The sequence below is a fragment of the Engraulis encrasicolus genome, chromosome 4 (assembly GCF_034702125.1).
Source record: "Engraulis encrasicolus isolate BLACKSEA-1 chromosome 4, IST_EnEncr_1.0, whole genome shotgun sequence".
NCBI classification, from domain to species: domain Eukaryota; kingdom Metazoa; phylum Chordata; class Actinopteri; order Clupeiformes; family Engraulidae; genus Engraulis; species Engraulis encrasicolus.
The window spans coordinates 6,234,700-6,251,371 of NC_085860.1; positions in this window are offsets into that span (position 1 = coordinate 6,234,700).

Here is a 16,672-nt window from a genome sequence, read left to right on the forward strand (position 1 = left end):
AAGGCAATGATAAATGCCATTCTGTTGTGAGGAACTGCAAATTATTTTTGGAATTTGTCCATGTTTTGAGAATGACATCTCAGTTTCAAGAAATGAGCCAAACCAATGGAGAAAAACTGTAACACACTGTCCGCCAAACTGTGCTATCTGTCTTTGCTGCTGATAACTTCATGCAAGTTGCTATTTACCTGTGGTGATTTTGGAGGCTGACAGCCCTTGGGAAGAAGCTGTCTGTCCCTGTTTGTCTTGGCTATTAGCACTGTAAGGTGTGACCCCCTCACCCCTCACCCCACACACGGCCCCTAACAGCCTCATTACCATAACAAAATGAGTGATTAGTGTATTAGGTAAAAGCCGCCGGGTCAAATGACCCCTCTCTGGTACTTCTAGGTAGGCAGAAAAATCCTGGTAGTTCTAGTGTTAAGGATAAAACATTAGGCTATCTAGAGAAAGACGTCAACATAAGATCACAGAGGTTTCAACAGAGGGACAAAAAAAAGTACAAAAAGAACATGGCCCAATTTTGTCTCTCTGTGTGTGTGTGTGTGTGTGTGTGTGTGTGTGTGTGTGTGTGTGTGTGTGTGTGTGTGTGTGTGTGTGTGTGTGTGTGTGTGTGTGTGTGTGTGTGTGTGTGTGTGTGTGTGTGTGTGTGTGTGTGTGTGTGTGTGTGTGTGTGTAATGTAGGGATGTAATGTATGAATAAAAATGTGAAATGTGGATAAAATCGACATGTAATCTGAAAGACTACACGGCTTGTATTAACATAAGCCTATTAATATATTAACCAACTTGAGCTGAGTTGCAATTGTGTTAGAAAGGCCCATGTATGAAATAGTCTGATCCAAATGGCCAGGCTTTAGAAACAGATTTCCCATTTTAATAGAGATATTACGAAATCATAGCGGCCCATTGAATGGCACTGAGGGATGGTGTGGGCAGGATTTTTCTCTTCAGTCCAGTGGTGTGCTGAAGCGGTATAAGTTCTGCCATATTTTTTCTCTCTCTCTGCAGTACCTCATGGGTGTGAATTATATCTTTCTCAGCCCTAATTTCACAACTGACTGACAGTGGCTGGGCAAGAAGAGGCTAGGGAGAGGGCAAGAAAAGAAAGACAAATCTGCCGAAGGGTGGCAGGTAACGCAGACTTGGTGAAGAAAAAAACAGCATTATATCATCGCCTTGCTTGACTCAACGATGCCGTCCTCTCTGGCAGTGGAGGTATTATGAAGTCCTCAGGAAAAATGGCAGGAGGCTTTATTACTGTATTTCGCCAAGTGCATTCGGATCACAGCATAGTTTTTTTTTGCGTCTCCATGATATGTCACAATGTTATTGTGTGTTGATATGTCCATCACTGTTTTTGTATGTAGAATTCAACATTTCATACACACATCCGTGGGATGACTGAGGCTTTTTAAGAGGTGGGATGACTGTTTATCTCTCGCTAATAAAGATAAAAACTGTATTCAAAGATAAATGTTGTATTATTCAAAATGATTCACTTGAAGAGCTGTGAGGCAGAAAACTGCAATTAGATGTTTTACGATCCATTTAATATGTAGACCATAGGTGAGCCTTCAGGCTATTGTTACAATTGCTTTGAAACCACACAAGCTGCCTAAGCCTTAAATCTTTGGATAAAACTCTGTAAGAAATGTACAATACAAAAAAGACATTTTGTACTATCTAAATAAGAATGATAAATGGCACACTGTATCACTTCATTTTTATGTTTGGGTTGTGTTCTTTTTTCCTTCATTTTTTGTTATTGTCTGTGCTTGCGGCGGTAAGCTTCAATTTCCAAATTAGCTTACCATTAAAGTGCCTGTCTGTAAGTTTATCTGTTGTCAACATAGTCCTGAGATTTTGGAAGTACATTAATTATCAGAGCACTTAAAGTTGAAAACAGCCAAAACTGTATTTTCCAGATGCATGTACTAATTGTAACCAAAAAAGAAAGCAGTATTCAGCTCCCTGTCCCTCCCTCATTGTTCTCCAAAATACCAGCAATGCCAACATTTACTGTGATTGGGCACATACCCACACTGCCTAACCTGTTTGGTTACGTAAGTTACCCAGGGAGCACTGTTTTTTTTTTTTTTACAAGGCTTTGTATGTATGTAGGCCTATGTATGTACTGAATGTAGGCCTATGTATGTATGTATGTATGTATGTATGTATGTATGTATGTATGTATGTATGTATGTATGTATGTATGTATGTATGTATGTATGTACAGTATGTATGTATTAGAGATGTACAGGATCCAATATCCGGTTCCGGATCCGGCAGGATAATAGGGTTTTTCAGACTATCCGGATCCGGCAGGATCTTAAGCAGTGGATCCGGTATCCGGCAGTTACCTAAAAATCAGGATCTGGGGCATCTCTAGCCTAGGCTTTTCAGTCAGTCTTTCACAACCCCAATCGCTGCATGGAGTGAAAGCCCTTTGGAAGCGGCCGTTGAAGGCAGTGTGGCAGGAAGCCAATGAGTCTTAAAAACAGTTTGCGCCAACGTAATAAAAAGGGCCCACGTGTGCGAGTTGGCTATGTGTTTCAACCCTTTCGTAGGATCCGGTATCCGGATCCGGCAGGATCTTAAGCAGTGGATCCGGTATCCGGCAGGATCCTAAAAATCAGGATCTGGTGCATCTCTAGTATGTATGTATGTATGTATGTATGTATGTATGTATGTATGTATGTATGTATGTATGTATGTATGTATGTATGTATGTATGTATGTATGTATGTATGTATGTATGTATGTATGCATGTATGCATGTATGTAGGCCTATGTATGTACAGTATGTACTGTATGTATTGTATGGATGGTGGTTCTTTTCTAATTCTGAGGCAGTCATGGGTAAATGCATAAGGTTGAGGGTTGCCGGTTGAGTTTCCGTCACCGGGGTAATTATTAATCCTCTTCCATAACTGAGGTATCCTGAGCATGGTATCCTCCCACTGCACTGCTCCCTTCAGGTACCAGCTCATATATAATACACAATATGGTGCATATCCAACCCAACAGCAAAGAGTAACAAAACACCACTGCACACACACACACACACACACACACACACGCACACGCACACGCACACGCACACGCACACGCACACACACACACACACACACGAAACGAAAACTTTCCTTGCCAGGTTCATTGAGATTCTGTTCAATTGACTCTGAGTAGTGTGTCATTGACTTTCATGTCACAAGACATTAACAGCAGACTGTTAAATGTTTTTCAAATTATGATTATGGGGATGGTAATTATGGTGATGGCAATGATGATTAAAAAGATGATGCCTTGGAGGTAAAACAAAATGGAAGGGAAAAGCGGCGCCTTCAACTGATTTTTTAAATGTGGCCTACGTTTCTCTCATGGATCTGATTAGTTTTAAATTGCAGAGAGGCAACACATATTTCACTCGTCCATTAGAGCCACCTTGCACGTGCGAAGGCCATGGCCATGGTTCTCATGTTTAATGGCACTCACGTTAGCCTTTCACTGGCTAACGTCATGAACACATGGCAGACCTGATTTTTTGTATTTAGTCAACCTGCCCAGACCATAGGGACTACAGCACGTTAGGTACTGTGCTCGTACTTTTAATGTAAAGTAGGATGGTTCTTCTGCTATATATGGTGGTTGACCTTTAAAGCTATACATTCACAATGCCCTGCTCTGACCCCCTACCCTGCATAAGTACTTTGTAATTGCAGCCATTACGTGTTCTGGTGTCCATTTGGTCACGAGAAGCGATTTGCCACCCACCATCACTAATTGAAAGAGGAAAGGGGGAGACGTGGAGGATTGGGGGGCTGGGGTGGGTGGAAGATGGATGATGCCACAAGCCAGGCAGGGCATTGTGCCTGCACATGGGAAGACCCTTGCTGTGTTCCTTGAGAAAGACGTGAAAATTCACTATGTCAGTTAGCACATCATCCAACCAAGTAGGAAAGGGAAAAGAAAGTGTGCGGAGGAGGAAAAAAGAAAAATAGGAGCACGATTGATGCTTTTGTGTACTTCAAATGAATACCTGCAGATTATTCTAGCATTAGTCAGATACTTTTTGAGCACAAAGATAATGACAATACACAGTAAATTGAATATAAGCTATGATTGGTTTTAAAATGTCTCATCTCTTTGGCCTCAAAAATCAGACTCTTTTAGAAAACAATAACTACTATAACCATTCATTTCCAGCCTCTGAGAAGTCATTTAAGACAATGCTTGTGATTATTAAATGTGCTTCTCAAATAAACTCGATCTGACATAAGTTGATTTGGCAAATGGAGAACAATGAAGTCGATGCCTGTCCTTCTTGCACCCACACGCCCATCTCATCTCAGCCCCGCATCTAACCATCTGTTTCTTCTCTTCCTCCTCAGCCGGAGTGCCAAGGAGGTGCTGGTCAAATGAAGCCAAGCCTGAAGGCAGGGCTGGAGCTATTCAGTCCACGCTCACTCCCCTGAGTGTCTGGCTGAAGGGATCGGCCGTAAAATATGTCTCCCCCGCAGCCACTATGGAAAGGCACAGGACCGGGCCAAGAAGGCCTTGCCGTGACACTCCATAACCTTATGTCTTTACCATTGGTCTGTCCAAATCTGCTGCCTTGTCAAAATGAGATACCCGTAGCCCATAATCATTATCCTAACCCTTGATTTAGGGGTTGTTGACGTACAGTGTGTGTGTGTGTGTGTGTGTGTGTGTGTGTGTGTGTGTGTGTGTGTGTGTGTGTGTGTGTGTGTGTGTGTGTGTGTGTGTGTGTGTGTGTGCATGCGTGTGTGCTTGTGTCCGTGTGTGCGTACTTGCCTGCTTGTGTGCGTGCCTGTGTGTGTGGTTGAAGTGGGGGACGAAGATGACTGTGGTTACGGCCAATAATAATAATCTTTCAGGGGAACCACAATGTCTACTGACGCCTATGATCACGCGATGATATATCAAAGGTCCTGACCTTTTGTCGTGTGTGATTTAACAATCACTATGGCTTTACATTCATCCAATACCATTCTTCAAATATCAAACGCTAAATTCAGAGTGAAGCCACACTATGTTGGCTGGTAGGTCAGAAACCAGTCTGCTATTTGGACAGTTTGCAGGTGACATATGGGCTGTGAACCTTGTTTACCGGTGTCATCCACTCTCTAAGAGTCCTAGTTCAATCAACAATATGCAGTCCATTGGGCATTGGCCCTCCAGTTAGAACCCTACAAAATTCCCCAGGTGTATAAATTACTGGCCTGTCCTGCTGCGCCTATCTCCCCCTGGCTGCTTGCAAAACCCCCACCCATCCCAACCGGTGGTTATGGAAAAGTCACCATGTGTTAAATGAGTCTGTCCCCCTTGCCATAAGACTCCCTGTGGGATGATTCGCTCGCTGAATTGATGTCTGTGTAGCGACAGGGCAATTAAACGCAAGCCAGCTTGTTAATAAACACATCTGTGGGGAGCAGGCAGTCTCTGCAACACCTCCCTCATGCCTCCTTCCATGCATTCCAGGAGAGAAACGGAGGAGAGTAGAGGGTCAAGACGCGAGGATGAGAGGTAAGGAACAGGGTGGAGAGGAGATGAGGAAAGGAGAGAAAGAGATGGGAGAGGAGGGGGCACAGGCGTATTTTGTGACCTGGCTAGCAGGCAGCCGCTTGGGGTCTGCAAGCCTATAGGTGATGAATAACAGCTTCAGACCAAAGAGGCTTGAGACAAGAGGGCTTACTTACGTCATAAGAGGGGAGTACGGAAATGTTATTCTTCTTCTACGGTCAGTATTGGAAGCATCAGGGAAGCATGCAAAGACACTTCCGCGAGGGTCGGAGTGTTGAACAGGTCATAGGACAGCATTAATGTTTGTCAGCTGTCCTTAATTACCCCCAGCAATTACTGCTGACCAACAGCTGCCGTTAATATAGCCACAAATTATCCATCATGGTGTCGCCCCCACTGACCATGTGCAAGGGAGTACGGAAATTGTATCCATTGCACCCACTGACCATGCGGAAGGGAGTTCATTTTCCATCCACTCGTGTCCTCAGACAACGCCCCTGTACTACACCGTGACCAATGCATTTCCCCCCGAGAGATTGTTCTTCTGTTGAGTTTCTTTGCTTCAGACTCTCAGGCTTTATACTACAGTAGTGGTGATTTGTTTTGTATATTCTTTCCTATGAATTTTGGCTTGGGGCCCCAACTTACCCTAGAATGGCCTCCGGGAGGGGGGAGAGCATGGAGGATTAGAAGAGGTTGTGAAGAGGGCGGAGGAGGGGAGAGGTGAGGAGAGAGGAGCACTGTACCCAACCCTGAAGAAACTATACGGCGAGCAAAGGAATTAAGCTGAGATTAACTACAAAGGGTTTGCATGCAGTCAGTTTCTCGCCCTTCTTTTTAGTTGACATGTTTACACATTTTCAACTCAATTTTGATATGGCATGACATGCCGTCATGCCCCTGCATAAAATATGAGCTGTTTGGCATCAACTGATGCCTCGTAACAGTAGCTGATCTGTGTTGCTTTCATTTGCCAAGTAAAAATCTTGGAACTTTCAAGATAGAGAGACAGAGTAATAATTAGTAATTTAAGGAACTTAATTGATATAAATATTCAATAATCATTTTGACTACATGATACGTTGAAGTCTAATCATTTTAAGATTGAGGGTTGCATTAAAACACACACTAACCTGATCACTACTGAGTCTTCATCATCTAAAACACTTTAATGAAAAATGTGGTGAATGATTGACAGGTAGACGTGTACACCAGCTTGTTTTCACAGTATGAAAGACAGAGAGAGAGAGAGAGAGAGAAGAGAGAAGAGAGAGCTCTTAGCTTAAACCCTTTTGTTATAAAATATGTGATTGAGAGCCGAAAATTGCATATTGTGAAAATTTTTATTAGTTTGTATAAGTGACTTTCCAATTACCCCACTCTCAAGAGGCCCCGAAACTGTCAGCTTTAATCAGTGATCAATCATGGTCCAGCAATTATGACTGAAAGCTACCTCTTGTGTACCCCATGTGCTCTAATGGCCCAAGACATATGTGCTGAGTCAGTGAGTCGGGATCATGAATGATATTACATTTTCGCCACAGTCACCACAGAAATGGGTAAGTATTATGTTCATGTGTTTGAATAGGCCTTGCTATGACAGCATCTTAATTGGCTCATTTGAGTCATTATTCAGGATATAGGCCGACGGCAGCTGCTGCTGCTGCCTACTGAACAGCACTCAATTTGTAGAACCCAGCATGCTGAGGTTCTGTTAATTAGAACCAGTTACTATCCTACAACCCAGCATAGTTTACGCAGCAATACATGGGTTCACAGTGTTTGTAAACGCAAAATGTTGTGAGGAGGGGCAAGAAACTGGCAGCCAACCACGTGATCTAATTCCAACAATCAGAGGTTGAGTTGTGCGCAGCTAGGTTCGTGCAGCCAGGGGGGGAAAAAAAATTTGAACCCTTTTATAGCATAAGTACCGTAAGACAAATAACTCTATATGCAACAGACACTACCAGAACAAGGAAACAGGGGTCTGAGGAGCAGGTGAAACCAGGTCAATAAAAAGCTGTTCACATGAACGTGGAGTTTGTTTTGAAAACTTTGGTTGCATTAGTTTTGGTCTCTTCTTTACATGTACCTGTATACAGAGTTTTAGAAATCGCATGAAGCGAATTTCAAAACTGAAATATCCCATTTAGGGGTCTAAAATGCATGTCATAATGAGTTTTTATTTTTATCTACATGCTGTGTTTAAACAGATAAAAACATATCTGCATTTTAAAATAGCCTACCTACCGTATAACGAACAACTTAGTCACAGTTCTGTCTTCCAACAGAAAATGTCCAACTGAAACACAGTGTACTTTGCCAAGCAAAAACAAACGATGCTCAGCAAAGACATCTCTCAGTGTGACGAGACCTCAAAGTGATTTCTTACAAACTGGTCCACATTTTACAGAGGGACACACAAATAAATGCCATGGCCTTTATTTTAGTACGAGTCCAGGAATGGAACAGCACCTAACCAAACAACAAGCTCTAGCCATGAACACCAGCCTGACTTGCCCTGCGGTGTTGGTGAGTAGAGTAGAGTAGAGTAGAGTAGAGTAGAGTAGAGTAGAGTAGAGTAGAGTAGAGTAACTTTATTGATCCCCAGGGGGAAATTCAGGTGTCCAGTAGATTACATGAATACACAAATGCCCACATGGACATTTCAAGACACAAATAACACAGGATTAGTCAGGGAGGGGAAAATAAAATAAAATAGTAAAGATAATAAATGTAAAATAGAGTATTAACCATTCACTACCTCACTCACATTTTTCTTCAGCCATTGCTGGAATTAAACTGGCAACCTTCTGATAGCTAGCCAGACATAATCTCTAGCCCCACAGCTAACCTCAAACAGTCGAACTATTCTGCCACAGCTGCCGCCCCCAAACAGAAATCGATAGTCTTCAAGTGGACCTTGGGGTTGTGTTCAAATCAATCATGTTGTGCGATCCTGTTTATTAGCATCTCTCGTCCGCCACCTGAGTGGCATTTTTCATGCGTTATTAGCTTGGCGAAAGCTTAGCTGTGCCTGATGAGGGGGATTAATGAAAAGGCGATTATTAGCAGCAGCTGTTGCGTGGAATCCTCGGCCCCAGGGGCCAGCTGTTACTGCTGTGTCATCGCTCTCGGCAGCGACGGGCACCAGACACACACACAGACACACGCACAAACACACACACACACGCACACGCACACACACACACACACACGCGCGCGCGGGCGCTCACACACACACATACAAACACACACAGACACACGCACAAACACACACACACACGCACACGCACACACACACACACACACGCACAAACACACACACACACACACACACACACACACACACACACACACACACACCCATAATGGAGAAAGTGGGATGGTGAGTATCCCCAGTAAGTCACTTCAGACTCCAGATGGCATATTTACTAGCGGCGGTCCTCAGGGTGTACACACTCACACACTCATGCGAGTGCGCGTACACACACGCACGCACGCACACACACACACACACACACACACACACACACACACACACACACACACACACACACACACACGCAAGCACGCACACACACACACACACACACAAAAAAACACACACTGTGCCTATGCACATTTTACGGACTCGCCAGAACTGCGTCAATGAATATGTTTCTGACTCGCCAGATGATTTTCCACCAACATATTAGCAAAGTAGAATGCAGTGTGTGATTCAACGTTGGAAAGAGAGAATATCCTGCATGACATGCATCACCAGGTGTTTGAGCAAGTGATGGAACTCTCAAGCCAGGTCTAGTTGTTGCTTCTGTGCCTGCATGGCTTTTCAGTATAGCATTAAACCTTTTCCATCAACTTGTAGTGATACAACTTCCCCAAAACCATCTCCACCGAGTAAATTAACCTAGAAAAAAACGAAGATATAAGTGATATAACTTTTTCCACCACACTAACATCTTGATGCGCATGACATTAAAGCAAATTCATCTTGTTGTTGGAAAAGGCACTACAGACACATACACACAAACACAGACTGACACAAACACGTACACACGCACACACGGACATGTACATAGACATGGACATAGACACACAAAAACACACACATTATATACAGTAGGCCTACATGCAAACATACAAAAAGGCTCACACATTAAATCAGTCACACAGACTCTTACAATCATGCAGATGCACTCACACACGGCTGCACTCACACAAACTCAAACACACAAAACTTCCTCAAATGCAGTCACATTCCCCTCTTCCCAGTGTCCCTTTTAACACAACTAAGTGCTGATGCTTCTCATTGACTGCTAAGAAATATTTCTGTGCATGGCTAATCTTGCTATGGCAGAGAACCACTTGTGATCAGGGGGCCTGCCTGTAAGCGCAAACTGGTTTCAACCAAACCCGAATTGTTTCTTGATTGTACTTGATATGGCAGCAGTTACACATCATCAAATCAGCTACGTCTGCTGCAATCTACTGCACCAACTCTTGTCGTCCTGTCAGTAATCAGGTTGTTCAAGTATGGCATCAACACCATCTGATTGTACTCCACAAACATTGTAGCACGGTGGGATTTGATGATGTGTATAACTACTGCCATATGAAGCACAATCACAGAAGCTTCTTTGGCTGATGAAGAGGGTCCAGGATCTGGCGTTCCTCGCAAGCATACAAGAATGCTTGTATGACTTGGCTCCTGAAAGCAGCTTTCCTTGTTTGTGGTGATATGAACCTTTTTTAAGCAAAAAGTTACCATGACCAGATATTTGACATGAAAATATTATTCAAATAGTAATATGGTAATGACATAACAAACCATTTTAATAAATCAAATGGGAAAAGTTGGACTATTGAAAAATGAATGAATAAAAGAAGGTGGGATACAAACTTTTACAATTTTGGCAGGATCCATTTTGTATTTGGTTAATGGCTACCAACCAATAGGGGGCGTCTCCAACTTGCATTCATTGATTTTTGAAAATAATAGACCCATACCTTACACCCTGCCAGAAATCAGAAACTTCTCAAAAAGTGCAGTTTTCATGAATTCCCTTCAGACTACTATCGATATGCACTCAAGCTTATCATTTTGGCTGCACAAATATCAACAATTCTCCAATGCATTTGAACTTTTTGATTTTATAGACCTTGATTTGGTTCACAGGTTCTTTGTTAGATAACGATGGTCGTGAAAAGGTTTATGAATTGCTAATGATGAAAAAATGCTATGGTTCCACTCATCCTGCCCGTGATGCTATAATGGAATTTAATGTCATTTAAAGGCCAACTTCCGATAAAACACAGTTTTACTCACTCCTTTTGAAGATCGGACGGTCACCCCAAGTTAAACTCACTTGCAAGGCTCTCATAGCGGTGCGTCACCTCGCCTGGCTGTGTTTCCCGGTGTTTCCCAATTGACATAAATAATGCAGAGAAACGAGCGAATCACGAAAGCCTTTCTGTGTTTCGTCACGTCGAAAGAAGGCGTTGGCCACAAAGGTTTATGTCGACCCATTTTTCTAAAAACATGTCGAGTAATTTTGTTCTGCTTGTTTTCAATACAAGCAACGTCTGGTGGCCCGAAATCTAGCTTAGCTTAGCTATCAGCTGGTTGCTACTCTCAGGTACACACACAGCACAAAGCCTCATCCATAGAGCAAGCCCACTCTGGTTGCTCCGTGCCTGCATCTCGCCTAGGGGTCGCTGTCGAAAGAGCACAGCCCTGAATGGAGTATGCACGCCTCCGTTGGCGCCCCTATAGTGCAGTACCACCCGGGGAAGTGGCGACTCTGTTTCCCATTACATTCTCTCCAAGAACAGCCAATCAGAGACGCATTTCCACGAGAGCTGGAAGAGTGAGCCAATCAGAGACGCATATCCACGAGAAACACGGAACACCCTCTCGTTTCTCCACAAGCCACCTTGCTGGCTTGCAAAAACGGCTTCAAACAAAGCAACCAGAACGTTTTTTAAAACAGGACCAACGCGTAACACATTCAATAACAATGGGGAACACAGCAATATTAATCAAATGACGTTGAGAGGCCATCTTTAAAGTCATGATGATTAAGCTATCTACTCTTATTTCATCCTGGGACATGAAACACATCGGCATCAGTAAAAAACAGTGTATATGCTCAGACTTTACCTGGCTGTTGCTAGATGAATGGGTTCCACCTTGCTCCACGAACATTCCATATGCATAGGTCTGTGAAGATGGGGTTTTATTTTGGTTTATTTGAACATGATTGGGGAAACCACTTGTCTGACATTTTTAATGAGGTGCTACTTTAACTACTCACATATACGAAAATACAGTTGAAATTAGTATGAATGAGTATCGACGAGTGAATCTGTGCAAGCAGTCATTGTTGTCTGAAACAACTGTCACATTTCACTTTTCAACTACGTTTAAACTTTGACTACGTTACATCTCTGAAAATCCTGATTGGCTCGGCCACATGGCGATTCAGCAGCAAGGCGATTCTGAAGAGCCTTCAGACCCTTGTGTAAGCTCACAAAGATGAACAGTAATACACAAGGGGCAGGCGAGAGCCAGGTCAGCTGAGACCTTGCGGTTGTAGGTAGGTCTTCTCCGAAGAACACAGAGGCATTTTACAGTAAAGCTGTCCATTTGCCCTGCCTCTGTTAACATTCTGTGTATGGATAGTTCACCAGACTAAACTCTTTCTAAGAGCTTGTTGCAGCAGCCTAGCTAGATGACTTCAGAGTTTTATGAAGGATCTTTTATTCTTGAGGGAAACTGCTACAATGTCATGTATAGACCACTTCAACAGCAAGGCTTTTACAATGAGCTGTAGTGTTCAGAGTCCAGGGGCCTCATTTATCAAGCGTTCTTAGGCACATATCTGTGCGTAAAGCATGCGTGCGGTCCTGAGCAAAGTGTGGGATTTATGAACATGTACTTGAACATAGAAATGTGCCTAAATCTACGCACACCTCAGACCATGCGTGCGAGGGGAAGAAACATGAAATTGCAAATAATATTTACCATGCAAGGCCCAGTTTGCTTTGAATGGCAACGGAGTATGACAGTGTGCTATTTGGCAGTGTTTTCATCCATGTGTGTCTCCTTCTTTTATTTATTTTGAAACACTGTCCTCCCCCTGTGGAAAGCACCTCCATTTCTGCCGTGGAAATGTTTCTATCTCCGCACTTCCTGCCAGCACTTCGAGTGGCGCGTGTGTCTGCATGTGTTCATGTGTGTCCAAACAGGGTGGCGCCTTCGAATTAATAAGGCATTTGAATATTTTAAAGCCATATATGGTTACTTGGAGGCGTTTCGGGGTGCAAATTACCCATAATGCGCGCGTGCACAGTGATTTGGAAGGTGTTGGATTTACCATGAGGTGTGCGTAGGAGCAGCCAACGCACGTTTGATAAATCCCGATTTTTCTATACTTGCGACCATTCTATAATTCACTCGTAGGACACAATTTAGAATATATTCTATGAACAAATGATAAATGAGGCCCCAGGTCAGGTTACAGATGGTAGGGAAAAAACACACAAGTTAACACTGGTATGTGTAATTTGCCGGGTTGTGTGGATAGCCAGGTGGCATTCAATTTCCCCTATTCAAGATAACATTCCCATGCTGAAGATAACGTTTTCCTGTTATGTCACTATGTAGCTGTGTGTGCATAATGGTATCACAAAAACAGAACTACTTACTTTGTGTTAAAATGAGATAGATATGGTAGATAGATAGATTGGTTGGGGTCATTAACCCCAATACCGCACATGGTCCTTGTTCAGCAAAGACAGTGAGTTGGCATTTCGTAACATGTCATGAACTCAACTGAGAGTTTTGGGGAATACTTAAGGATTTCCAGTCTCAGGGAAATCCTTTCCTTCAAAGTGGCTTTGGTCTATGGCTCCTTGCCAGAGGAAGTGCTTTCTGGAAGCTTTCTGGGTTAACATTTATTTCTCCCAGCCTTTCAGCTGTTTGTACTGTGTATACCCCCGAAGGAGCAGCGATCCTGTAGACCCTAGACAGTGCTATAAAATGACCGACCCAATGATAAAATGACCGACATCCTACCCATAGGCTATAATTCTGGCCACACTAACATGCTTCCTCAGAGGCACATGCTGGAGGGGCTGGGATATTTTGATTGGCTGTTAACCTTTCACCGCCATCATGGATTGTGTGTTTACAGTAACTGCTTGCTGTCGCTGTGTCTGTCATATTTCAAAGAACGGAAGACATGACGAAAGAGAGCATGTTTATCGATGTGATACCTGTCTGTCGTGTAGTATGGTCATATTTTCAGTTCTGTATTTCACTCATTTACACACATTGATGTGATCTGATTTATGATATACTGAAAGGTGTTTTCATTGTAAGTCTTATATTGTGTGTGTGTGTGTGTGTGTGTGTGTGTGTGTGTGTATGTGTGTGTGTGTGTGTGTGTGTGTGTGTGTGTGTGTGTGTGTGTGTGTGTGTGTGTGTGTGTGTGTGTGTGTGTGGGTGTGTGTGTGTGTGTGATAGAGAGAGAGAGAGAGAGAGAGAGAGAGAGAGAGAGAGAGAGAGAGAGAGAGAGAGAGAGAGACGGAGAGAGAGAGAGAGAGAGAGAGAGAGAGAGAGAGAGAGAGAGAGAGAGAGAGAGAATGAATAGCCATTTTGGTCGTAAATGGAAGGAGGAAGCCAAAAAGTGCACCCTACCCTACCTCCCCCACTATACAGTAAAATGATGTGATGACATGTAAAACGCAGGGAATGATGATGTGATTTTTAAAAGAACAGTGTATATAGAATGTGGTGTGATTAAGGTCTCCTGAGCCAGTGAATTGGTTGTCATTTCAATCCGGAGTTAGTGAGCGTGGTTGTGATGGTGGTTGTGGTAAGGAATTGAGTTTCCCCGATGGCACACTGGGGAACTGTAAATGATCCCTGGGGCTGTCGGTGCTAAATCGTGCCCCCGAGCAAGGGGAAACGGCCTCTGGGGTTAAATCACTAGCGGTTTCCAGATCAGATCACAGCAGCCCTCCACTGAAAGACAAATAATGCAAATGAGTAGAGAAGGTTAATAGTCTATTTGCAATGATATGCCTGAAAAGTCGGTAGAGGACTTAAAAAATAGTACATGGACTACCAAGTTAAGAGTGTAAAAATAACAGTTCTAGACTTCATACCATCCAATTTTATTGTGCTGTATCCAATGTGTTGCAGAGTCAAGGTTGAACTGAAAAATGAAAAGAGGTCGCACCATGCATAGGTTTCTTTATTACACAGACGCGTTTCGGCCGAAACGCGTCTATGTAATAAAGAAACCTATGCATGGTGCGACCTCTTTTCATTTTTCAGTTTTACAATATTTTGGTCAGCACCCTTAAAAGGAAGAGAAAAACTGTTGGGTGACGCTTGCTCCAACCCTTATGAACTTTAAGAGTCAAGGTTGACATATAACATAAAAAATAAGTACAACATATATCTCTTTTTAATGATATGTTATGTATCAAACGTTACGTTGTTATTGCAGAATAAATATGTAATTTGTTAATTGGCAAACGTTGAGAAGCGCAATGGTTTTCTTTGACATTTAAATGCACTGACTGAATGAAATTCAATACAACTGACAATTGGAACACGCTAGGGGTAGAAGACATTTTTTGCAAAAAAATTTAAGAGGATAAGGGTTAGGGTAAGGGAAAGGTTAGAGTAAAGATGAACCCCTGCAAACATTCTCACACAAGAAAGTAATTTCCCTGTGGATGACCCTTGGTCCCATATGTTAAAACCAAATCATGGTGCTTTTGATGCATAACTTGATCTTGCAATAATGTGCCATGTTGTCTTACCCCTTTGCCATATTTGGCAACACAAATTATGTACTCTATGGTTAAATGTTGGGATTCACTATTGTGAGATTTGTGAAGCAGCAGATTGAAAAAAATGATGGTTGGAAGATGCTGTTTAATTTCTCTCCAAACACAGGTCAACACTGCCTCCCCAGGCTGACAGAGAAACTGCACCTATTACAACACTGCCACACTGCAATATTCTCTAGTCTCTGTTTCTCTCCTCTCTTCATTCACCCTCTTTTCTTTCCTCTTTCATTACCTTCGGTTTCATTTACTCTCCCCATTCCCCCTCATTCTCTTGCTTATCGTGACAGCAAGAGCTGAGCAAAGGGAGGAGGACAGACAAATGAAGAGAGAAATGATGGTGTGTGTGTGTGTGTGTGTGTGTGTGTGTGTGTGTGTGTGTGTGTGTGTGTGTGTGTGTGTGTGTGTGTGTGTGTGTGTGTGCGCTCGCATGTGTGTGTGTGCGTGTGTATGAATGCAGACAATCTGGTTGTGTGTCTGTGTATCTGTGTGTTTAAAAAAAAAAGAAAGAAAAAAAGGAATGATAGAGGACAATGATTGAGGGAGAGAGATAGACGGCCCCAAAGTGTGGGAGGTGTTTTAAAGAGGCTGCATAGGCTGCGTTGCAAGATATGGTGAAGGTATGTGCACTGCTCTTTGTTTATGCATCAGAGTGGCACATCAGGAGACACAAGGGAAGCATAGAATAAAAGGAGAGAGAGAAGAGAGAGAGAGAGAGAGAGAGAGAGAGAGAGAGAGAGAGAGAGAGAGAGAGAGAGAGAGAGAGAGAGAGAGAGAGAGAGATTAGATATTATTCCCTCCTCCTGACTGACTTTTCTCTCTACAAAAACAATGGTGGTTTATAATGAAAATGTTCAGCCAGCAGCAAAATGGAGGGTGTTGGGTTAAAGAGATAAAGAGGTATGTTGGCTGGTTGGTGCATGATCACAGTAGATGCTTGGACTCATGTTACTTCATCGTGGTGGGCATTACAATATCTCTGGTTGGCTGGGTGGGTGTTGTGGAGACGAGCACGGAATGGAGGTTAAGAGCATTTGGAAATAATGGGTGCCTGATAGCTGCTGAAATGTGTTGTTGCCTTAGCGCGGGCTGGGACTCTCCTCATTACTTATCTGGGATGCCGCTGTCACATGGTGGCCCAGCAGAGGAAGATACACAGCGGTAGGGCAGGCGTGCGACCAGGAACATACATTAGCGAGCTAGCTGCTGCTCCATTTCAGCCCTGAAAAACAAACACTACACTACTAAGCCACGTTCT